This window comes from Dendrobates tinctorius, unplaced genomic scaffold (genome assembly GCF_039654945.1).
Source record: "Dendrobates tinctorius isolate UK_male_01 unplaced genomic scaffold, ASM3965494v1 ptg000229l, whole genome shotgun sequence".
NCBI lineage: Eukaryota > Metazoa > Chordata > Amphibia > Anura > Dendrobatidae > Dendrobates > Dendrobates tinctorius.
Genome location: NW_027361896.1, coordinates 4,124,095 through 4,150,322, shown reverse-complemented (window position 1 = coordinate 4,150,322; position 26,228 = coordinate 4,124,095). Strand labels below are relative to the sequence as shown.

At 42.4% G+C, this 26,228-nt stretch overlaps 1 protein-coding gene across 1 annotated transcript in view; it reads left to right on the top strand.

Annotated features, from left to right (window-relative positions):
* The window catches only part of TRIO (trio Rho guanine nucleotide exchange factor), a 2,342,529-nt gene that overhangs the window by 1,175,548 nt on the left and 1,140,753 nt on the right, over nucleotides 1–26,228 (top strand).

Here is a 26,228-nt window from a genome sequence, read left to right as displayed (position 1 = left end):
GTAAAAGCACCCTTTTGAGCTAGTACAGCCACGAGTCTTCTTGGGAATGATAGCACAAGTTTTTCACACCTGGATTTTGGGATCCTCTGCCGTTGTTCCTTGCAGATCCTCTCCAGCTCCATCAGGTTGGATGTGAACGTTGGTGGACAGCCATTTTCAGGTCTCTCCAGAGATGCTCAATTGGGTTTAGGTCAGGCCTCTAGCTGGGCAAGTCAAGAATGGTCATAGAGTTGTTATTTTAGCTGTGTACTTATGGTCATTGTCTTGTTGGAAGTTGAACCTTCGGCCAAGTCTGAAGTCCAAAGCACTCTGGAAGAGGTTTTCATCCAAGATATCTCTGTATTTGGCCGAATTCATGTTTCCTTCAATGGCAAACAGTCATCCTGTCCCTGCAGCTGAAAAACGCCCCCATAGCATGATGCTGCCACCACCATGTTTCACTGTTGGGATTGTATTGGGAAGTTGATGAGCAATGCCTGGTTTTATCCACACATACTGCTTAGAATTATCACCAAAAAGTTCTATCTTCATCTCATCAGACCAGAGAATCTTATTTCTTATAGTCTGGGAGTCCTTCATGTGTTTTTAGCAAACTCTAAGCGGGCTTTCATATGTCTTGCACTGAGGAGAGGCTTCCATTGGGTCACTCTGCGATAAAGGCCTGACTGGTGGAGGTCTGCAGTAATAGTTGACTTTGTGGACCTTTCTCTCATCTCCCTACTGCATCTCTGGAGCTGAGCCATAGAGATATTGGGGTTTTACTTTACCTTTCTCACCAAGGCTCTTCTCCCACAATTGCTCAGTTTGGCTGGACAGCCAGGTCTAGGAAGACTTCTGGTGGTCCCACACTTCTTCCGTTTAAGGATTATGTAGACCACTGTGCTCTTAGGAACCTTGAGTACAGTACTGCAGAAATTCTTTTGTAACCTTGGCCAGATCTGTACCTTGCCACAATTCTGTCTCTGAGCTCCTTGGCCAGTTCATTTGACCTCATGATTCTCATTTGGTCTGACATGTACTGTGAGCTGTGAGGTCTTATATACACAGGTGTCAAAAACTGGACTCCAATGAAGGAGTATAACCATCTCAAGGAGGATCACAAAGAAATAGACAGCATGTAACTTAAATATGAGTGTCTGAGCAAAGGGGCTGAAAACTTATGACCATACGATATTTTTGTTTTTCTTTTTAATAAATTTGAAAAAAATTCTACATTTCTGTTTTTTTCAGTCAAGATGGGGTGCAGAGTAAACATTAATGAGAAAAAAAATGAACTTTTTTGAATTTACCAAATGCCTCCAATGAAGCAAAGAGTGAAAAATTTAAAGGGGTCTGAATACTTTCCTTACCCACTGTATATTTTTGTTAAAATGTACTACATTGTCAACTGTATTATGTTTTATGGCAACTGATATCTTCCACACCTTACAGCATTGAATTTACCATAATTAGAATATATTTATATATTTATAAAATCTAAACTGCAATTTAACACATTTATGAAATTCAATCTCCATTTTAAAAGGAATATGTCACATTTGACCTACTGTATCTAAATTATTACCGTATATACTTGTGTATAAGCCGACCCCCCTAATTTTGCCCCAAAAAACAGGGAAAACTTATTGGCTCGTGTATAAGCCTAGGGTGGAGAGTGCAGCAGCTACTAGTAAATTTCAAAAATAAAAGTAGATGCCAATAAAAGTAAAATTAATTGAGGCATCAGTAGGTTAAATTTTTTTGAATACCCAAATTGAATCAGGAGCCCCATATAATGCTTCATACAGTTCATGATGGCCCCATAAGATGTTCCATAGAATATGCTCCCATTAGATACTCCATAGAATAGGCCCCATAAGATGCTCCATAGAATAGGCCCCATAAGATGCTACATAGAATAGGCCCCCATAAGATACTACATAGAATAGGCCCCCATAAGATGCTCCATAGAATAGGCCCCCATGAGATGATCCATAGAATATGCCCCCATAAGATGTTCCATAGTTTATGCCCCCATAATATGCTCCACAGAATAGGCCTCCATAAGATGCTCCATAGATTATGCCTGCATAAGATGCTCCATAGAATAATCCCCATTTGCTGCCGCTGCTGCCGCAAATAAAAAAAAATGAGACATACTCACCTGTCCGTCGCTGGGGGCTAGGTGCCTGTGTCGCTGCTGGCTCAAGACCCAGCACCTGAGATATTCGCCGTCCCCACGCTGCTCGCCGCTGTTTGCCGTGTCGTCTGTCAGTGATGTTCAGGCAGCAGAGGGCGCGGCGCGCACTAACTATGTCACCGCGCCATCTGACCTGAATATCACTGAGAGAGGACGCGGAGGACAGCGATGAGCAGCGTGGGAACGGGGACAGGTGAATAATGCTCATACTTACCCACCCTGGCGCATCCCTGCATCCCTGTTCTCCCACGGTCTCCGGCGCCTGCCTTCAGTGGTCACATGATACCGGTCATTAAAGTCATGAATAAGTGCATATTCATGTCTTTAATGAGCAGTACCACGTGACCGCTGAAGTCAAGCCCCTGAGACCATGGGAAAAGCGGGGAGGCTGCAGAGACCACACCGGGGGGTCAGTATGATATGACACTCCTGCTCCCCATCCCCCGCCAACCCCCTGGTGTATATGACTCGCGTATAAGCCGAGAGGGGGACTTTCAACCCAAAAGAATGGGCTGAAAATCTCGGCTTATACGCGAGTATATACGGTAAAACAGACATACCGTTTATAGACTTCTGAAAATAGTCTTGCCTGTATGCGGCATATCAGATGCCTTGTTCTTGAGAAATAATCTTTTGTTTTTCGTCATATTAATGGTCACAGAACCGTGGGATAGTCTGATGCCACCTAGAGGCTGACACTATTATTGCAATTAAATAAAACTGGCTCCTCTCCAGAAGACCTCCTGCAGTCAGACTTTCTCAGTTTAGTGTAGTGTCAGTTGGAGGCAAGGTCTATCTCAGACTTGTCTTAGGTTAGGTGTTAACCACTTAGTTTTTAGTTTTTCAGATTTATTTCTCAGGGTAACATAGTGTAATTGAGCACTCTTTTTCACCCACGTATTGTCGGAGAGTACAGGCTGTAATTGTTCAGTCCGTATCTTCTCACTTGGGTGTGGCAAGACCAATGCACCTTGACATAGTTGATGCAGGTACTCAGGCGGAAGTCCGTAAGCCAACTAGCTCTTGCCACCGCCCCACATAGCCATGTGCATAGAGCAGACGATAAGGGGATCTGGAGCGTCAGAACAGGTAAGTGTTTCTACCCCTCTCTCCCTACTCTATGGCTTAGAGAGATGATTACCAGAAGCTGCGCAGGGGATAGGTGCTGCTTCTGGGGGTCCTACTCGTCCAGCTGGTCTCTCAGCCTTAGTAAGTCAGAGTTAGACTGGGCCATTGCAGTAGCAGTGTCTGGATTGCAGTAGCTAGCAAGGGTGCAGCCCTGGCGTGTGGCTTGTCCATGGGAGCGCTCGACCATTTTGCGGGCTGGAGGTTTAGGCCATTCACTGGGATGGATGTTTCCAGCCAATCGGAGGCCGTGTTCCTCCCGGCCTATCAGGGTCGGCTAGGCTTGCATCCTATCGGCGGTAGAGTCTCAGTGCACCTGGTTCCTTCCTCTTCCGTTATTCAGTGGTGGCACTTTGAAATAGTGTGGGTTGTGACAAGGTCCCGTGACCTCTAGGAGATCGCAGTTGCTCTGTTAATCTTTTGGTCCCAATTCACTTTGCTTGATCTCTTTCCAGCTGTACTGCTTCTACCCAGACTTCTCAAAAAGATCAGGGCAAAAGGATTCCAGTCATTCTCATTGCTTCAGATTGGCCTCGAAAGGCCTGGTATTCAAATGTGATCAATCTCCTGGTGGATGTCCCATGGGCTCTTCCAAACTGTCTGGACCTTTGGTCCCAGGGTCCGTTTTTCCATCCGAACTTACGGGTTCTCAATTTGACAGTGTAGCTGTTGAAGCTGCAATTTTGATGACAGAATGCCTGTCTGAATCAGTCATTTAAGCTTTGATTAGAGCTTGGAAGCCATCCTCATGCGAGAGTCTATCATCGCACTTGGAGGACTTTTATTTCGCTGGTGTGAGTCTACCAGTACTTCACCTATCGTTTTATCATTGCCAGTGCTGCTCTCCTCCTTACAGTCCAGATTGGAAGCAAGGCTGGCACTTCACTCCTTGAAGAGTCACTTGTCCTCCCTGGCTTTTCTATTTCAGAGGGATTTAGCATCTTTACCCTATAGGTTAAGACTTTTCTCCAGGGGAAATCACATGTCAGGCCACCCTATTGGGCCCCTTTGGACTCCGGGACCTGAATCTTGTGTTGGAGGCTCTTCAGTCTCCACCTTTTGAGCCAATCATAGTGATCTCTGTGCTTTTTCTTTCTTATATGGTAGCTTTCTTTATAGCCATTACTTCTATTTTGAGGGTCTCGGCGCTTGTAGAATCATAGAATCGTAGAATTGGAAGGGACCTCCTGGGCCATCTGGTCCAACTCCCTGCTCAAAGCAGAATTCGCTAAATCATCACAGACAGATGTCTGTCCAGCCTCTGTTTGAAGACTTCTCTTGAAGGAGAACTCACCACCTCTTGTAGCAGTCTGTTCCACTCATTAATCACTCTAACTGTCAAAAAGTGTTTTCTAATATCTAATCTATCTCCTCCTATTCGGTTTCATCCCATTGCTTCTAGTCTTTCCTTGTGCAAATGAGAATAAAGATGATCCTTCTACAATGTGACAGCCCTTGAAATATTTGTAGACAGCTATTATTTCTCCTCTCAGTCTTCTCTTATGCAAGCTAAACATTCCCAAATCCTGCAACCTTTCCTCATAAGACAGGGTTTGCAGACCGGTCACCACTCTGGTCGCTCTTTTCTGAACTTGCTCCAGTTTGTTGATGTCTTTTTTAAAATGTGGCGCCCAAAACTGGACACAGTATTCCAGATGAGGTCTGACCAATGAGGAGTAGAGGGCAATAATGACTTCACGTGATCTAGACTGTATGCTTCTGTTAATACATACTAGAATTGCATTTGCCTTTTTTGCTGCTGCATCACACTGTTGACTCATTCAATCTGTGGTCTATTAGTATACCCAAGTCTTTTTCACATGTGCTGTTGCTTAGCCTTATTCCTCCCATTCTTTATACGCTTTACTCATTTTTATTGCCCAGATGTAGTACTTTGCATTTTTCCCTGTTAAAATACCACTCTGTTAGTTGCTGCCCACTGCTCCAGTTTATTTATATCTTTCTGAAACCTCTCTCTCTCTCTTCTCTAGTATTAGCTTTCCCTCCTAGCTTTGTGTCATCAGCAAATTTAATCAGTTTACCCAAAATTCCTTCATCTAAATCGTTGATAAAGATGTTGAACAATACAGGGCCCAGGACAGAGCCCTGTGGTACCCCACTTGAGACATTCTTCCAACTGGATGTGCAGCCATTTACGACCACTCTTTGGGTTCGATCACTAAGCCAGTTATGAATCCACCTAACAGTTACCTTGTCCATTCCATACTTAGGCATTTTTTCAATAAGGATTGTGTGAGATACTTTGTCAAATGCTTTGCTGAAGTCAAGATATACTATATCTACAGCATTTCCCTGATTCACCCAATCAGTGATTCTGTCATAGAAGAAAATTAAGTTAGTCTGACATGACTTATTAGTTACAAACCCATGCTGACTCTGTTTAATCATTTCATTCTTGTACAGGTACTTACATACATGTTGTTTAATAATTTGTTCAAAGATCTTTCCTGGTATAGAAGTCAGACTGATCAGCCTATAGTTGCCTGGGTTCACTTTCTTCCCCTTTTTGAAGATAGGAACAACATTTGCTCTTCTCCTGTCTTCTGGGATTTCTCCTGTTCTCCAAGAATTTTCAAAGATTATGGAGAGGGGTTCAAAAATTTCTTCTGCTATCTCCTTCAGTACTCTGGGATGTAATTCATCTGGACTTGGAGACTTGAATTCATTTAGGTTAGCTAAGTGTTTCATCACTATCTTTCTGTTTATAGATATCCTGGATTCTTTTATTCCCTTAATAGGAAAGTGAAGAACAGTTGATGGTATATTTCCTTTCTGAGAGAAAACAGATGCAAAATAGGAATTTAAAAGTTCGGCCTTCTCAACATCCTGTCTTACCATTTCATCATTTTCATCTTGTAAAAATCCTATGGCTCTTTCTTGTCGCGCATCCCTTATCTTAGTCTTCATCAGGATAGATAGTGTTGAGGCCACTTCCATCTTTTCTCCCAAAGGTGGTTTTGAGCTTTCACCTTAATGAAGATATTGATTTTCCTTGTGTCCAGCACCATCTCATCCTAGGAAGATGGCTCTGCACAGCTTGGACATTATTAGAGCTGTAGGATTTTATTTATTGTCAACTGTCTCATTTAGTCATTCTCATTCCTTGTTTGTTATACTGCAGGACCTCGTATGGGTCAAGCTGCTTCTAAAGCGACCATTGCCCGCTGGATCAAGTCTGCTATTGTCCAGGCTTATAAGACTAAGGCCAGGGTGGCCCCATTTAGGATTAGGGTGCACTGCATGCGGGCGGTATAAGCTTCCTGGGTGGATTGTCATCAGGCATTGGTTTTGCAGCTCTGTAAAGCAGCTTCTTGGGCATCTGCATACTTTTTCTAAGTTTTAAAGGGTGCTCACTTTTGCACTTACAGATACAAACCTTGGTGGGAATATACTGCAGGTGGTGGCAGTAGCCCAGACTTCTGCTTAAGTTGTTAGGGAAAGGTATAACATTTAATACTATCCCACCCCAGGGACAGCCTTAGTACATCCAATTGTTCCACGTCCCCCAATAAGACAAACACGAAAAAAATGATATTTTTACTTAAAGTAAAATAAGTTTTTCATAGTCTTCATTGGGGGACACAACTCTCTCCCTTGTTTGCCTGGTTGGTCGTACAGTTATGTTTCTTCTTGCCTTATTTTCTTTTCTCACAAAACTGAAGAAGACTGGTTTCAGAGTATAGTCTGCTGGGGAGGAGCCAGTTTTATTTAATTGAAATAAGTGTCAGCCTCTATGTGGCATCAGACTATCCCATGGTTCTGTGTCTCCCAATGAAGACTACGAAAAACAGATTTTACCGTAAGTAAAAAATCTATTTTTATCACTTTATATAGATGACTTCTTCCAGGCTATGGGGAAGACGCTGCCTGGAAGATTACTCTGCCTCGAGAGGTTTTCTTTACATGCAGAGGGAGTTACCAGCGTGATGTGTAATGGTCGCTCTCTGTTCCTCTGATATCATCATAGAGTTGTGTTTGATAATAACTGACACATCTGCAGGTTCTTCTCAGCTGGAGCTTCCACCTCACAGGCAGACAGTGTTGCAATATTGTTGTAATACAGCAGAGCTGAGAAAGAATAAAAAAATAATGTGTTTGCAAGAAGACAAATTTCAGTTCTTCTGCTCTGTGTTAATTACTTGTCTCACACTGGTAACTCCCCCTTCATATAAAATAAGTTCTGGAAGCGGATTCCCATGCAGATCAGTGCCCTCCTGATAGAAGATGTCATTTATAGTAAGTGATAAAAGATGATTTCTCAACAACAAGACATCTGATATGAGGCATACAGGGATGATTTTTTTATGCAAGCTATAACTGTATGTCCATATTAATATTTATTTTACTTACATACTTCTTTGTTTCCCAAGTGCAATGAAAAAAGGGGAAGTTTTGCATAATATTCAACTTGGCCCTGTGTATATTAAATATAATTTTGTAGGAGCAGATACTGGAAGGTTCCCATGCAAGAATAGTCTTCCTTGTAACCTCAAACTTAAAAAAACATAATATAAATGTACTATAAATTTACAGATGAAGCAATTATTACACTGACAAGCAAAAGGTTAACAATATTTTGAACTTTTGACTTTCAGGCTCCGTTTCTCACCATACACTACTGTTTAGAACGTGAGACTACCATCATTTTTTAGACAATCATTTCTCGTCAGGGTATCTCATACACAAGTTTGACTTTCAACAATTTAGCATATGATTAGTTATGCAGATTCTTGTCATGTCTCTGCATTATTAGTTTGTTCTTGGTCGTGGAAAAATCTTTTTCTTCCTGTATACTATGAAGTACTACAAAATACAACCTGTTTTCACATTCGCTAATAGCTCGTTATAGGTTGATTCCCAAGCGAAATGTCCCTTTTTTGAATCAAGGTGCAGCCATGAAGAAGATTTCCCAAGCAAAGAGAAATCATATCATCCAGCTCATCGATAGCAGTCTCTTGGCCAACAATATTGCCAAACTGCATCATGTGAGCACCATGATAGTTGGAAGAATACACAGTGAAGTCAGTCCATACTTTCAAAAGCCAAGAGGAGGACGTCCAGGCAAAATAGTCAACAAGTTGGCTCATCATAAAATCAATCTGTTCTGGTGCGGCAAACATAGCAGTGGATGTGGCTCATATGCTTTGTAATAGTGAGATAAATCAATAGTAAAATTGAAGAGATAAAAAGCACGAATAGGGTCTTACCTGATCACCAAGCGGTTTAACCCCTTAGTGAACGGGCCAAATTTTTTAAATCTGACCAGTATCACTTTACGTGTTAGTAACTCTGAAACACTTCAACATATTCCATTGATTTGGAGACTGTTTTTTTGGAACACATGGTACTTTATGATAATAGTAAATTTAGATCAATATGTTTTGTGTTTATAAAAAAAAGCAAATTTGACAAAAATGTAAAGAAAACAGCAATTTTCAAACTTTGAATGATTATCCCTTTAACCCACCAGAGGAAGACAGAATCATCTGTCGAAACATGTTGTGGATCATGCAATATAAAGAAGAATTTCCAATAATTTATCACCTGTCTTTGCGCTCCTGCTGACCGGGTTCTACTTAGCTCCTTAACTACCTTTCCTCATCTGAGGCACCCGGCTGGAGCTGCATTGTAATGCCCTAACCACTCACGGTTGGTGCTCCTCTATGACCGTCTTCATATTTACCTGTATCCCTTTAACCCAGATAGTCATCCCATAGCAAAACATTAATAAATAACATTTCCCTCATGTCTGCTTTAAATCAGCACCATTTGTAAAATGTTATTTTATTTTGTTAGCATTTTAGGAGGTTTAAAAATGTATCAGTCATTTTTTCATTTTCCCAAGGAAATTTACAAAATTATTTTTTTTAATAATAATAATCTTTATTTTTATACAGCGCTAACATATTCTGCAGCGCTTTACAGTTTGCACACATGATCATCACTGTCCCCGATGGGGCTCACAATCTAAATTCCCTATCAGTATGTCTTTAGAATGTGGGAGGAAACCGGAGTACCCAGAGGAAACCCACGCAAACACGGGGAGAACATACAAACTCCTTGCAGATGTTGTCCTTGGTGGGATTCGAACCCAGGACCCCAGCGCTGCAAGGCTGCAGCGCTAACCACTGAGCCACCATGCCGCCCAATATGTGACGAACAGCCCACCGCCGTTCGCCACTTACGGAGGCGACTAACGGGGGTCCCGCTGCCACCAAAACGCGACGGACAGCGGACCCTGTGTCACCACTATGTCACAGTCCCACCACTGACACGGGTGTATCAGCGGACGGAGGGACGAGACACAATGCCGGCACACGGCTATCACAGGCACAGTTGGGGCTTATCTTAGTTATCCCACCACTGGCACCATGTGACAAAAATATCCACCAAGCTACTCTCGCTCTACAATTTGCCGCAGGGGGAGTTTAATTTGGATGCCCCACCACTGCTATCAATCTTCCAAGTACTGCGGGGATTTATGTATATCCCACTTTCTCAGTTCCACTTTGGAACTCGCAGCTCTCCGGCGCCCCCCTTACCCTCAGGTCAGTCAGGGAACTGCACCTAGGATAATTAGTCGCCGGACGGACTGCCTGTTGTGAACCGGCAATCTGGCTTCTGCAGTAAGGGAATTATCAATGCTGTGGCTGCAGCCCCTTATTCAGCAATATAAGACCCTTCTGTACTGCCAGCAAGCCGCAATAGCCGTACACAACGCGCTGCCACCAGTCACGGTTACTTAATTCACAGTGTTAAATTAAGAGGGTCCGTGGCAAACCCCTTGAATTAGTAGCGATTATCTATCAAAGGCGTATAGTTCGAGTCTTAGAGCATGGAGACAGATCTAAATAATTATATCATTTATTCCCCGAAAAAGTAGGGCAGTGATTACAGATAAAAGTTGCTATAAAATTGAGACATAAAATAGGTACATTAGACAAGTGTAAAGCAAAGTGGATGAAAGAAGAAGGTACACTCACATTTAGTCAATTGTTGTTAGGCATCCCATGTGGCTTTAAGGGGGGTGGAGGCGGAGCTGCACGTCTCCACTCATCTGGTGTTCTGCTCAGCACAAGGATTGGAGCTCTTCTGCGCTGGTTTTGCCAGGGAATGCCTTATAGACTTTCCTATGTGACATCACGGAGAAGTGCATTCTGGGTTGATCCCACCTCTCTCATCCAAGTTATGTTTTGGCTACAAAACTTAGATTAGCTATAACTTTATGGGAGAAGCTGGTATGGACTCATCAGTGGTATCATGTTTCCCAGCGTAATGAGCCCATCTAGAAAACATCAAACATCTATGCGATATGACCGTCCATTTGGGAACAAATCATATCTCATGTTCTGGACAGGGTAGAACTTCGAAAGATACGCGGTATCGAAGCTGGGACCGCTCAGGTTACAAAAATATGATTTTCATATCTCTACTTGGTACGGTTTTCGCAGGGCAGGCTCTTAAAGGTTTACTTCTAACCTGATTTCAAACAAAGAGTTTTTCCCGCACTTCTTTCTCTTTCAGCTGAGGCTGAGAGAAGCCAAATGGTGTGGCAGGAAGTTGATTTATAACACCTAAGGGGGAAGGGAAGCTGCTGCAGTGTGCAATGTAACTGAGACACTGGCAGGCAGCTTCTTACAAAATGGAGGATTTTTTAGCACATTGCAACAGAAAACATATCTTGCAGACAAGGTACCTATCCAGGTTTGAAGTGACTTTGGGGGTGCTATGTATTGGAAACCCCCCAAAAGTGATACCATTTTAAAAACAGCACCCCCTAACATATTGAAAACTGCTGTCCGTTAGTTTATTAACCCTTCAGGTGACTTTCAGGAATTAATGCAAAGTGACATGACAGGAATGAAAAAGTGAATTTTTACCACCTAAATGTCCGTAACTTCTGAACAGGTTACTACAGCCGGCAGACTGTAAAGCTATTATTTGGTTGTGAACTGCCATGGCAAACATCAGGGCTACACAATCATGATCTCACACTCCGTTAATCATTTATATGATGTAGTCACTATTGACAGCAGGATCTAAGAGGTTAAACAGATATGGACCGTGACAACACTGATCGTGACTGATGCAGCAAGTTGTCAGCTACAGTTTGCAGTTTGTAGCTGCTGGATTGTCACCTGTATGGGGATGCTAGTCTTTTAAATCTCAAGTCAGTAAAAAGACACATTGGCAGTGATTAAGTGGATAAAATATTGTAGGTATGCTCACCTGATAGGGTTGTTACAGTCACAAATCTTGTAGAAGCATAAAAGACAAACAAGGGAGTGAACCCCCAGCAATATATCTAACCCCCTTAGTGACCACCAATACGTCTTTTTACTGACCTGAGTTATAATAGACTAGCAACCCCTTGAAGGGTGACAATCGTGTAGCTGTCATCTGTACACTGTAGCTGACAAAATTTGTATTGGTACCGACTATAGTTGTTTAAGCCCATAAATGCTGTTGTCAATGACTACAGCATGTATATAGGGCTCCTTCTTTAACCCCATCGGCAGTCTGAGATCTTGATTGTGTGGTCCTGTTGTTTGCTATAGTGTCCTGTTCAGACATTATTAACATTTTGATGTCAAAAATAAATTTCTTCCTTTGCTGTTATGCCACTTTGCATTAATTCCTGACAAGCACTCGAAGGGTTAATAAACTACTTGAAAGCAATTTTGAATACAATAAAGGGAGCAATTTTAAATTGGTATCACTTTTGGGGGGGTTTCCAATATATAAGACCCCCAAAGTCACTTCAAAACTTAATAGGTCCCTAAAAAATTTCTTTTGTAAATTTACTTGGAAAAAATGAAAACTGACTGCTACATTTTCAAACCTTCTAAAATGCGAACAGAATAAAACAACATTTTACAAATGGTGCTGATGTAAAGCAGACATGAGGGAAATGCTATCTGGGTTAAAGAGATAAACATTAAACATTCAAGGTTTGAAAATTGCTAATTTTTTTAAGTTTTTGTAAAATTTGTGATATTTTTATAAATAAACACAGAAAATATCAACATAAATTTACCATTATCATAATGTCATAAATTACAATGTGTCCCAAAAAAAAACAGTCTAAAAGTCAATGAGATATATTGATACAGGAAAGATGTATATCTTTGTACCGTGTTAGCCAGTGGATAGAAAAATATTCAGGATTGAGAGTCCTCAGTAGTTGATACCTTTTAATGGCTAACTGAAAAGATGGTAAGACATTGCAAGCTTTCGAGACTACTCAGGTCTCTTCATCAGGCTGGACTAATACAAAATCTGAAGTCACATATTTATGCACAATACAGCCTAGAAAAAATGCAATAGATAAGACAAGTGACGTGAAGCAGAACTATCAATATGGGAGAGGGAGAAACATAAATATAAACATTGGACCAGTTCATAGATAAGGAGTCTGGATGTTTTATGGTCCTCTGATTGGGGTCTAGTTCTGTGTTGCCCCGCAAGGTTTTAAAAGGAAATTCCTTAATTGATGTAAAAAGACATAAATCCATGCGACACATTCATTCCAGCACTGAGAGTGTCAAAGTTCGTCATAAATTTGTACTCACAAACTCGTCCCAAACAACTTGAGATATATTGAAGCGTTCTAGAGTTATCAGCACACTGGTCAGATTGAAAAAATTTTGCCCAGTCATTAAAGCCCCCGTTACACATAGCGATATCGCTGTAACATCACCGATTTTGTGACGTTATAGTGATATTGCTAGCGAAATCGCTACATGTGATACTTACCTCCAACTGGCTCCCCCGCTGCTCATCGCTGATCGCGTGAGAAGGTCCTGGATCATTTCTCGTCGGGCACTTCCTGCTGGGCTTCCTGTGGCGCCAACGAGCGACGCGGGGAGGTGGGCGGAGGACGTCTGGATCGCCGCGTCTGACAGGTAAGTAGCGACCCCCGACCCCTGCTATGTCGCTGGTGAGATCTGCCTGTGTGGCAGCTCACTAGCGACCACTTAGCGATGCACCAGCGATCCATATCGTTGTCGGGATCGCTGGTGCATCGCTAAGTGTAATGGTACCCTAAGGGGCTAAAAAGTTGTAAATCTTTATTAGTACAATTATTTAAAAAACAGATAAAAAGAGAAGATTTGTAAAAAGAATAAATGTGGTATCCCTGTTACATATTAAATGTAGTTATTTAATAATTAAACTCTTAAGTTCCATGTGGAAACTCAATACCATAAGGTAGGGACAATATACATAGATATCATATATAAATATGATTCAAATCGTATGCAACCATAATTAGTAGTATAAATTCCCCCTATTTATAGGTTTAGGACCAGTATGAATGATATTAAAGGGAAGTTGCTGCAATTTTAAATTTTGTATTATAATTATTGATTATATAATCAATTATATTTAATGTTAAATTAATATTAAATGCACAACTTTAACAGTTTTTTTATTTATTATATTTTACTTAAGCCACTGGGGGTTGCCATTTTCACTTGGAGGGGGTGTAAGTACCTAAGCTCGACATTTGCACACCTCAGTTACGGCAACCATGGGAATAAGAGCCTGCAGTCGGAAGCTGATTGCATCTCTTGTATTGGGGCCGCTCCTCTTGCCTCTAGCTGTGACCTGGGCATGCCCTCTGGGCTCTTCAGGTCATAGCTGTGGGAGGGGATTGTGGCCAATTTGTTGTAGCCTATGGCGTTTGATGTGGGCTACATTTTCCCTCTGTTATCACGCACACTGCATAGTGTGTGTGGTGACAGGAGCACTGAGTAGCCAGGGAGACAAAGTACCTGGGAGGTCAGGTCACCGGTGAATATTTACGGCAATGGGGAGCAATGGTTACAGTCTATTAGTATAACACTCCATGTTGAGATCACTGAGAACCAACCTGTTCAGGACACAGCAGGGAGACTATTCATCTGCTGTGTACTAAACAGACTAATATAGTGGATGCAGCGCTGCGATGGAGTGCAGGGAAAGTAAGTACAAGTGATTATTGTTTTTTTGTTTTTGTTTTTTTTTCTATACATTGAATGGATGGATGAGACATATACCAGGATAGAGGGGCCATATACTAGGATGGAGGGGGGCAATATACTATGGTGGGGATCATATACTATGTTGGGGGGCATATAGCAGGATGGAGAGAACATATACCATGGTGGGGGGCATACACCAGGATGGTGGAGCCATATAGCATGGTGGGAGGTATATACCTGGATAGAGGGGCCATATACCATTTTGAGGGTCATATACCATGGTGGGGCACAAATACCAGGATGGAGGGGCCATATACCAGGATGAAGGGGGCAATTTACCATGGTGGGGATCATATACTATGTTGGAGGGCATACACCTGGATGGAGAGACCATATACCATAGTGGGGGGCATACACCAGGATGGAGAGGGGCTATATACAAGGATGGTGGCACCATATACCAGAATGGGGCCCAGGATTATACTGTAGCATATACCAGGATGGGGGAGACATACAGTTGTGCTTTCTTGGCCTTTTTTCAGAGAATATGAATGATAACACCAAAACTTTTACTCCACTCATAGTTAGTGGTTGGGTGAAGCCATTTATTATCAAACTGTTGTGTTTTCCCTTTTTAAATCATAATGACAACCCAAATATCCAAATGACCCTGATGAAAAGTTCACATACCCTAGTGATTTTGGCCTGATAACATACACAGAAGTTGATACAAATCGGTTTGGATCGCTACTAAAGGTAACATCCTCACCTGTGACCTGTTTGCTTGTAATCAGTGTGTGTGTGCATAAAAGCTGCGTGAGTTTCTAGGATCCAGACAGACTCTTGCATCTTTCATGCAGCCACTGACGTTTCTGGATTGTGAGTCATTGGGAAAGCAAAACAATTGTCAATGGATCTACAGGAAAAGGTGGTTGAATTGTATAAAACAGGAAAGTGTTATGAATGAGTCACCGTAGGAGGCAAAAACAGAAATACTAGCTAAGTCCAGAAAACCAGAGAAGTTGGCTGCTATCGGATTACAGACCCCTGAACCTATCCACAACAACTAGCAGTAGCCGTGGGGGGTTCCTACGGTGCCCTAGACCCCTCGATCACAGCCGGAGAACTACATAGCCTAAAGACAGAAAGGGAAATCTAAACTTCCCCAGAGCAGACCCCAAAGCAATAGGCAGCCCCCAACATATAATGACGGTGAAGCAAGATGAAAAAAACACTCACACAGATAGAAAGATAGGCTGAGCAAACGATGGGCCCCAAGCTAACTACAAAGGACAGGATAGAAAAGCTGCTGTCTGTAATCGACCAAAACCCTATCAAAAGAGCCAACAGCTGATAGGGAAAAAAGCCCTGAAGACGCTAGGCTTCAAAAAGACTATATCAGTACTCAGGTATTTTCTGAAGACAGAGCAAAAAGGAATTCAGCACACCCCAGCAGGGAATGGCAGAAATCCAGAAAAACAAGGAAACACAAATGCAAAAAGCAGAGCAGAGAACTTAGCTTTTGAGGAGCAGGAATCAGACTGGTCTCCTAGAATCCCTCAGAGAGATCACCAGCAAGGCAGAAGGGCGTTGGCTGCCTTATATCCAGTCAGAAATTCCCGTCACCCAGTCATCATCATCCAGCTCAGGTGCTTGGTAATCAGCCCCACTACCTTCCTTCACTAGAAGAGGGAGTTCATCAGACCTCAATGGTGAAGGGGAAAATGAACTCACAAAAGGAAAGGGATACAAAAAGATATCCAAGGAATTGATAATGCCAGTCAGCAGTGTTCAAACTGTGATTGACAATTGGAAAATCAGTGGCTCTGTAAAAGCAAAACCACAGTCAGGTAGACCAACAAAAATGTCGTCCACAACTGCCAGGAAAATTGTTTGGGAGGCAAAGCAAAACCCATAAATAACATCAGTTGAAATACAGGACTCTCTGAAAACTAGCGGTGTGGCTGTTTTAAGATGCATAAAAAGGAGGCATTTGAAGAAAAATGGGCTGCAGGTCGAGTCCCCAGAAGAAAGCCATTACTGTGCAAATGGCAAAAATTTTGTTGCCTACAATATGCAAAACAGCGCAGAGACAAGCCTCAAAACTTCTGTAACAAGTTAATTTGGAGTGATGAGGCCAAAATTGAACTTTTTTAAATGTTACATTTGGAGAGAGGTCAACAAGGCCTATGATGAAAGGAACACCGTTCCTACTGTAAAGCATGGAGGTGGATCACTGATGTTTTGGTGATGTGTGAGCTACAAAGGCACAGGAAGCTTGGTCAAAGTTGAAGGAAAGATGAATGCAGCACATTATCAGCAAATACTGGAGTCAAATTTCCAATCATTAGCCCAGAAGCTGCACATGGGACGTACTTGGACAATCCAACATGACAAAGTATAAGTATATAAGGGGACAATACAAATATCTCTCCGAGGATCTGTTTATACCAAGGAAGGTGACGGTCACAAGGGGGCATTCTCTGCATCTGGAGGAGAGAAGGTTTATCCACCAACATAGTAGTAGAACGTCGGAGACCCTGCCATTCAGAGCAGGACTCCTGCGTGGTGCTAACAAAAGTGAAGGTTCTGGAGTGGCCATCTCAGTCTCCTGATATGAATATCATTGATACACTCTGGGGAGATCTCAAGTGCACAGTTCGTGCTAGACAGCCCAGGCATTTACAGAAACTGGAGGCTTTTTGCCAAGAAGAGTGGGCAGCTTTACCATCTGAGAAAATAAACAACCTCATTCACAACTACCAAAAAAGACGTCAAGCTGTCATTGATGTTAGAGGGGGCTATTCATGGAATTAGTAAATGGGGTATGTGAACTTTTGATCAGGGCAATTTGGATGGTTTGGATCATCATTATGATTTAAAAAGAGAAAAAAACAGTAGTTTAACAATAAATGGCTTCACCCAACCACTAACCATGAGTCGAGAAAAAGTTTTGATGTTATCATTCATATTCTCTGAAAAACAGACCGAGAAAACAAAAATTCTGCCGGGGTATGTTAACTTTTGATCACCACTGTACCAGGATGGAGAGACCATGTACCAGGAATGGGGGGCATATACCATGAAGCACTATATGAAGCCATTATACTGTGAGACATTATATGGGGCCATTATACTGTGGGGGTCTGTATGAGGCCACTATACTGTGGGGCACTATATGGGGCCATAATACAGAAGGCTAGGCGACTCTGATGAGCACTGTAGTTACTGTTGTCACCTCTGTTCAGAGCCACTCGGACTCGTAGAACGCAGCGGGACCTGGAGTGGCTTGTGCTACAGCCTATGGAGCTTCGTTCTCTGAACAAGGCTCCACTGCCTTTTGACATCGGATTCAGGGATCGTCATGGAAACGCCATGGACTAGGTTGAACCTACTCAGGAACATTTTGTTTTCTAGTAAATTGGTGAATGACAGTGTCTTGTCTTTATTTTTTTTTTCAGGTTTCCATTTGTGGCCTACGGCGGATTTCCAGGGTTACAGTGCACCTGCATGGGTTTTTTTCCCCAAAATAAATTAATGAACCAGAGAACATGTTGGGAAATATTTTTTAAAATAAAATTTATTTTTCTGCCGTATGTTTTCTCTCATTACTGGGTTAGTAATGTGGATATCTGATAGATGACTCTCACATTGCTAACCCCATGGCTTGATGTCAGCCTGCATTTTTGACATATTACACCTGTGATCAACCCCAACTACCATTACCCCAACTGTCACCACTCCAGGGCAATTGGGAAGAGTGACGTGGAATAACCAGAATTGGAGCATCTAGCGAGATTCACCAATTCTGCTGTGACTGTGGGCTGCTACCGACCCGTGTATCTAATCCCCATCTTGCGTAATAAACTCCAGACTAGTGTACCAAATCACCATCCTTCATGATACACCCCAGAACCATGCATCTAATCCTCATCCTACATAACATGCCCCAGAATATGTATCTAATTCCCATCTTTCATGAAAAATATTTGGAATTGAGAGTCCTTAATGGTTGATACCTTTTATTGGATAACTGAAAAGATTGCAACAAATTTCAAGCTTTCGGGACTAATTCAGGTCTCTTCATAATAATAATAATAATCTTTATTTTTATATAGCGCTAACATATTCCACAGCGCTTTACAGTTTGCACACATTATCATCACTGTCCCCGATGGGGCTCACAATCTATATTCCCTATCAGTATGTCTTTGGAATGTGGTAGGAAACCGGAGTACCCGGAAGAAACCCACGCAAACACGGGGAAAACATACAAACTCCTTGCAGATGTTGTTCTTGATGGGATTTGAACCCAGGACACCAGCGCTGCAAGGCTGCAGTGCTAACCACTGAGCCACCGTGCTGCCCATCAGGCATATAGACTAATGTAAAATCTGATGAATCATTTATTTATGCACAGCACAGAACTCTCATTATGGGAGAGTGATAAACAGTTGTGTCCATAAATATTGGAACAGTTTGTAGATAAGGAGTGAAAGTTTTATTGTCCACTGATTGGGGTCTGATTCTGTGTTGTGATGCCCCCACAAGGTCTTAGGAGCAAATTCCTTAATTGATGTAAAAAGACATAAATCCATATGACACATTCATTCCTGCACTAAGTGTGTCAAAGGTTGTCATAAGTTTATACTCCCAGACTCTACTGTCTCTCTGAGATTTGAAGTTACCTTTCAATACAAGTAATTTCAGGTCCATGGTGCTGTGATCAAGCATACAAAAATGTTTGGCCACAGGTAGATCCCATCTTTTTTCTCTTGTTGTGTGTCCCCTACATACAGACCATTGGACAAATTAAGACTCTCCGTGAACTTAAAGAACACTGGATTTTGGCCATTGCAACTGAAAGGAGGACATCGGTGAATTTTGGCACGTTTTTCACTTCTTTCATATATCATTAACGATAAGAACATGGAAAAGGCCAAGAGCCATTTGGTGAGCTGCAATTCTTGCTACATGTTCATATATTTAGCAGTGGAAAAGCCAAACTTCAAAGGCTAGAAATGCAATCCTGTGTCCCTATTGGAGGAAAAGTTGTAAAATCTAGAAGAGAGGTTAGCTACATTGAAGATCATTAAGGAAGGTGAAGAGTTCTTAGACATAGAAGAATAATCTCTTCATGTTACAGAAAGAGAAGAAATTCGAAGTGCATCTGAATAAATAGGAATGGAAGCTTGTGACCCAGAAAAGCAGGAGGATCAGGAGGCAGTCAGCACCCATACTGCTTAGGAATCAGTGCCAGGCTCTTACGCAGGAGAATGATGAAGAAATACATCAAGAAAAGACTTTACCCACAAAGAACAACCTTGTATGCCCTCAGAGTCCTCCTGGATGGAGAAAGAAAAATATTGTGAAGAAGAAACGGAGAGTTGTGGTCATGGGGAATTCCCTGTTGAGAAGAACAGAGGACACGATCTGCAGACCAGATATAACCTCCAGAGAAATATGCTGTCTTCCAGGTGCAAAAATTAAAGATGTGTCTGACAGGATGTCAGGACTCTTCAGAACTACAGATAACTACTAATTCTTGCTAATACATGTGGGGACAAATTACACCGCAAGAAAGGACCTGGAAACGATCTGCAGTGACTATGAAAACTTAGGTAAGAAAGTGAAAGAACAGGGAGCGCAGGTTGTCTTCTTTCTCATCCATCCTCCTGTTGGATGGCCATGGAACAAAGAGGTGGAATAAGATTCTGCAGGTGAACAACTGGTTACATTGATAATGCCGTCAGCAAGGATTTGGATTTCTGGATCACGGAGTGAATTACCTATATGATGGACTACTTGCTAGAAATGGGGTGCACCTTGCGAAGACTGGAAAACATGTATTTGGAAGTCGCCTTGCTACACTCATCAGGAGAGCTTTAAACTAGAACAATATGGGAAGGGAAGCAAAAGGTCAGAAAAAGATAAACACCTGGCAAATACTATTGAGAACTCTGCTATTAGAAGTGGAAAGGAAGAACAAAGACAAAACAATCTAAATAATAAAATATTGGAGAAAGAGAAACCAATCACAAACTAAAATGTTTCTATACAAATGCACAAAGCATTGGCACCAAATAAGGAGAACTGGAACTACTATCACAGGAAAAGAAATATGTAATTGGAATCACTGAAACTTGGTGGGCTGATACTCATGAATGGACTACAAGGCCAAAAGAATACAACTTATTTGCAAGAAACAGACTTGATAAACGAGGAGGTGTCGCATTGTATGTTAGAAAAGTGTATATCTGCACAGACATCCAAGCTTCAGAAACTGGGAGTTTTGTGGAAATTGTGTGGGTAAGAATACAAGGAGAGAACAACGGAAAGGACACCATTGTAGGCATTTACTACAGGCTGCCTGTGCAAGCAGAAGATATGGATGAACTCTTTATGCATCAAATGGCCAAGTTCTCCAAAAAATATGACATAGCGGTCATGGGAGATTTCAACTATTCAGACATTTGTTGGAATTCTCTCTGATGCAAAACTAACAGGTCAAGCGAATTTTTATCCTCTCTTGCTGACAACTTTATCTTCCATAAGGTAGGGGAGAAAACAAGGGGATCTGCTACCTTGGACCTAATTCTTATAAGCAGGGAGGAAATGGTTGAGGAGGTAAGAGTAGCTGGGTACCCAAAGAGGTAGCAACCATGCTATTTTAGAATTTTGGATAACTAGAGGAGGAAGACCTGTGAAGATTCAAACTTCAAGGTTAAATTTCAGAAAGGCTGATTTTAAGAGACTCAGAAAGTGAAAACGTCCAGGAAGGATGGGAAATTTTGAAAAATGAGATTTTCAATCGTTAACAATTTCAGAAAGAGGGAAGAATAGGAAGCATTTAAGGAAACCAGGATGGATGAACACAGAACTTAAACATGCGCTAAAAAGGAAGAAAGAAATGTTAACAAATGGAAAGAGAGAGGCATATCTAAAGAAGAATATAATGCTGTCTGTGTCTGCAGAACCTGCAGGGGACGCATCAGATTAGCTAAAGCGGACAATGAATTAAGGCTTGCAAGAGACGTCAAAAGCAATAAAAAAGAACCAGAAAGATAGTGAGGTAATACTTAGTAGCTAACATAAATGAATTCAAGTCTCCAGGTCCAGATGAATTACACCCCAGAGTACTGAAGGAGATAGCAGAAGTAATTTTTGAACCATTCTCCATAATCTTTGAAAAGTCTTGGATATCATGAGAAGTCCCAGAAGACTGGAGCAGAGCAAATGTTGTTCCTATCTTCAAAAAGGGGAAGAAGGTGGACCCAGGGAACCATAGGCTGGTGAGTCTGACTTCTATACCAGGAAAGATCTTTGAACAAATTATTAAACAACATGTATGTCAATACCTGGACAAGAATGATGTGATTAAACAGAGTCAGCATGGGTTTGTAACTAACAAGTCATGTCATTCTAACTTAATTTTCTTCTAGGACAGAATCACTGATTGAGTGGATCAGGGAAATGCTGTAGATATAGTATATCTTGACTTAAGCAAAGCATTTGACAAAGTATCTCACACAATCCTTATTTAAAAAATGGCTAAATATGGAATGGACAAGGCAACTGATAAGTGGATTCATAACTGGCTTTGTGATCGGACCCAAAGAATGGTCGTATATGGCTGCACATCCAATTGGAAAAATGTCTCAAGTGGGGTACCATAGGGCTCTGTTCTGGGCCCTGTATTGTGCAAAATCTTTATCAATGATTTAGATGAAGGAATTGAGGGTACAGTGATTACATTTGCTGATGACACAAAGTTAGGAGTGATAGCTAATACTAGAGAAAAGAGAGATAGGATTCAAAAAGATACAAATAAACTGGAGCAGTGGGCAGCAACTATCAGAATGGTTTTTAACAGGGAACATTGCAAAGTACTACATCTGGGCAATAAAAATAAAAAAAAACCATACAGAATGGAAGGACTAGGGCTAAGCAACAGCACATGTGAAAAAGACTTGGGTATACTAATAGATCAGTGGAACAGGCTGCCACGAGAGGTGGTGATTTCTCCTTCAATGGAAGTCTTCAAACAGAGGCTGGACAGATATCTGTCTGGGATGATTTAGGGAATCCTGCTTTGAGCAGGGAGTTGGACCAGATGACCCAGGAGGTCCCTTGCAACTCTACCATTCTATGATTTGTCCATCCAGTTCAGCCCATATTCCGTCAGAATACATCCCCAGATCTACGTCCTTCTAAAGAACCTAATAACTGTAAGATACAATATTTTTTTGCTCTAGGAAGACATCCAGGCCTCTCTTGAACCCCTCGACTGAGTTCGCCATCACCACCTCCTCATACAAGGAATTCCAGATTCTCACTGCCCTAACAGTAAAGAATCCTCTTCTATGTTGGTGGAAAAACCTTCTCTCCTCCATACTCAGAGAATGCCCCCTTGTTACCGTCATCTTCATGGGTATAAACAGATCTTCGGAGAGATATTTGTATTGTCCCCTTATATACTTATACACGGTTATTAGATCGCCCCTCAGTCGTCTTTTTTCTAGACTAAATAATCCTAATTTTGTTCATCTCTCTGGGTATTGTAGTTCCCCATCCCCTTTATTGCCCTCTTTTGTACTCGCTCTTGTTACTTTATATCCTTCCTGAGCACCGGTGCCCAAAGCTGTACACAGTACTCCGTGTGCGGTCTAACCATGGATTTGTACAGAAGCAAGTATAATGCTCTCATCATGTGTATCCAGACTTCTTTTGTTGCACCCCATGATCCTGTTTGCCTTGGCAGCCGCTGCCTGGCACTGACTGCTCCAGGTAAGTTTATCATTAACTAGGATCCCCAAGTCCTTCTCCATGTCCGATTTACCCAGTTGTTTCCCGTTCAGTGTATAATGGTGATATTGATTAGTTCTTCCCATGTGTTTATACACTTACATTTATCATTGTTAAACCGCGTCTGCGACCTTTCGGCCCAAGTTTCCAACTTAACCAGATCCATCTGTAGCAGAATACTATCTTCTCTTGTATTGACTGCTTTACATAGTTTTGTATCATCTGCAAATATCAATATTTTACTGTGTAAACATTCCTCCAGATCGTTAATAAATATGTTGAAGAGAATAGGTCCCAACACCGACCCCTGTGGTACCCCACTGATCACAGCGACCCAGTTATAGAATATACTATTTATAACCACCCTCTGTTTTCTATCACTAAGCCAGTTACTTAAGCATTTACACACATTTTCCCCCAGACCCAGCATTCTCATTTTGTGCACCAACCTCTTGTGTGGCACGGTATCATGCTTTGGAAAAATCAAAATATACCATGTCCAATGACTTACCTTGGTCCAGTCTATAGCTTACCTCTTCATAAAAACTGATTAGATTGGTTTGACAGGAGCAATTCCTCATAAACCCATGCTGATATGGAGTTAAACAGTTATTCTCATTGAGATAATCCAAAATAACATCCCTCAGAAACCCTTCAAATATTTTACCAACAATAGAGGTTAGACTTACTGGCTTTTTGAATATTGGTACTTAATTTGCTATACGCCAGTCCTGTGGAACAAACCCTGTCGCTATGTAGTCCCTAAGTATAAGAAATAATGGTTTGTCTATTACATTACTTAGTTATCTTAGTAACATAGTTATTAAAGTTGAAGGAAGACTTTAAGTCCATCTAGTTCAACCCATCTTAGTACTCGTGGGTGTATGCCATCCGGACCCGGAGATTTATCTATTTTAATCTTATCTAGCTGGTTTTGCACCTCTTCTTGGGTTAGATTGGTGACCCTTAATATAGGGTTTTCTTTGTCTCTCGGCATTTCACCTAACATTTCATTTTCCACCGTGAATACCGTTGAGAAGAAGGTGTTTAATATATTAGCGTTTTCCTCGTCATCTACAACCATTCTTTCCTCACAATTTTTTAAAGGGGCCTACACCTTCACTTATTATTCTTTTACTATTGATATAATTGAAAAACAGTTTGGGATTAGTTTTACCCTCGTTAGCAATGCGTTTCTCTATTTCCTTTTTGGCATCTTTAATTATTTTTTTAGATAACGTATTTTTCTCCCTATAATTTTTTTAGAGCTTCAACAGTGCCATCCTGCTTTAGTAAGTTTAAATGCTTTATTTTTATTATTAATTGCCCCTCTTACTACTTTGTTTACCCACTTTTGGTTTTTCCTATTTCTGTTTCCTAGTTCAGTGTTTTTGTGACTCCCTGACAAATCCCTTTAGCGAAAGACAAGTGAAACTGTACAGTATTATGGTTGCTATTTCTTATATGCCCGACGACTTGCAGACTTCTGTCAGGTCTATTAGATAGTATTAGGTCTAAAAGTGCTGCTCCTCTGGTTGGATTCTTCACTAATTGTGAAAGATAATTTTTCTTGCTTATTAGCAGAAACCTGTTGCCTTTATGGGTTTCGCAGGTCTCTGTTTCCCAGTTAATATCCAGGTAGTTAAAGTCCCCCATAACACGGACCTCATTATGGTTGCAGCTTTATCTAGCTGCCTTAATAGTAGACTGTAAGGTACTCCTGGGGTGGACCCACTAGACCGTGGCAACGAACCTCCCGAGGGCGAGCTGACCAGGTGGACCACCCCCTATACAGGGAGTGTATGGGGCAGGCCCACGGGGAACTATCACCACGGTAGCCGGTACCCGGGAAAGTCAGAGCGGACAGACAGGTAGATCCAAAGAGCAGGCACTGGACAGACGACACGGCTCGGAGACACAGGAGAGACGGCACGTCTTGGCGAGTCAGGAGGGATGGCAAGGCTTGAAGACACAGGAGGGACACGGACGAGGACCGAGGCCACAGAACCTAGGAGAGGAAGCACAAGAGGAACTAGGTAAATGCACGGGAGAAGGCAGGGGAGCGCTAGGAGAGCGGCCAGAGTCACTAGCAAGTACTAATGATAGTCAGGCATCGCCTCCAGAAGGAGGCGGCCTGATATAGGGAGAGGGAAGGCCTTCCAGGTCATGACCTCCAGCTGGAGGAGGAGACGCGCGTCCTCAGGTGGGGAAGAGCGCGTGCCCGGCCATAGCGAGGGGACGCACCCGCCGAGGAGGAGGAGCGGGAGCGCGCACCAGGGGGCTGGACAGAGGCGATCGTGGGCCGTGGACGGGAGGCCGGGAGAGACCGCGCCGAGACCCGCAGCGGCCGGTGCGGCAGAGAGGTGACCCCCGGAGAGCGGGTGAGCCGGGGCCGGAGGGAGGTAAGAGAGGAAGTCCGCGGCAGCCGCCGCGTGACAGTACCCCCCTCCTTACGCGCCCTCCCCCGCAGACCGGACAAAAATTTAGCCAGGATTCGAGGAGCTTGGATATTCTCCTGGGGCTCCCAGGATCTCTCCTCAGGACCAAAGCCCTTCCAATCAACCAAAAAAAAGGTTTTCCCTTTTTGCTTTCTCATGGCCAAAATATCTCTCACCTCAAATACATCGTCTGCGGCGGCAGGCGGAGGTGAGTGAGGAGCTTCAGAAAGGAAACGATTGAAAATAACTGGCTTAAGCAAAGACACATGGAAAGCATTAGGGATGCGGAGAGAGGCGGGAAGACGCAATTTATAGGAGACATCATTAATACGGGACAAGACCTCAAAAGGTCCAATATAGCGGGGGCCCAGTTTGTGGGACGGGACTTTGAGGCGAATAAACTTGGAGGCTAGCCAAACTTTATCACCTGGGTGATATGGTGGGACATCCAGGCGCCTCTTGTCTGCGAATCCTTTTACCCTGTTACGCACCAACTCGAGAGCGGTCTTGGTCTCCTGCCAGATCCTGGAGAATTCGCCGGGCAGAAGATCAGCCGCCGGTACACCCGAGGCGGGGGGAACTGGTAGAGGTACACCAGGATGTAGACCGTAGACGAAAAAAACGGGGATTTGCCAGAAGATTCACTGATGTGGTTATTATAGGAAAACTCAGCCCACGGGAGTAATTCAGACCAGT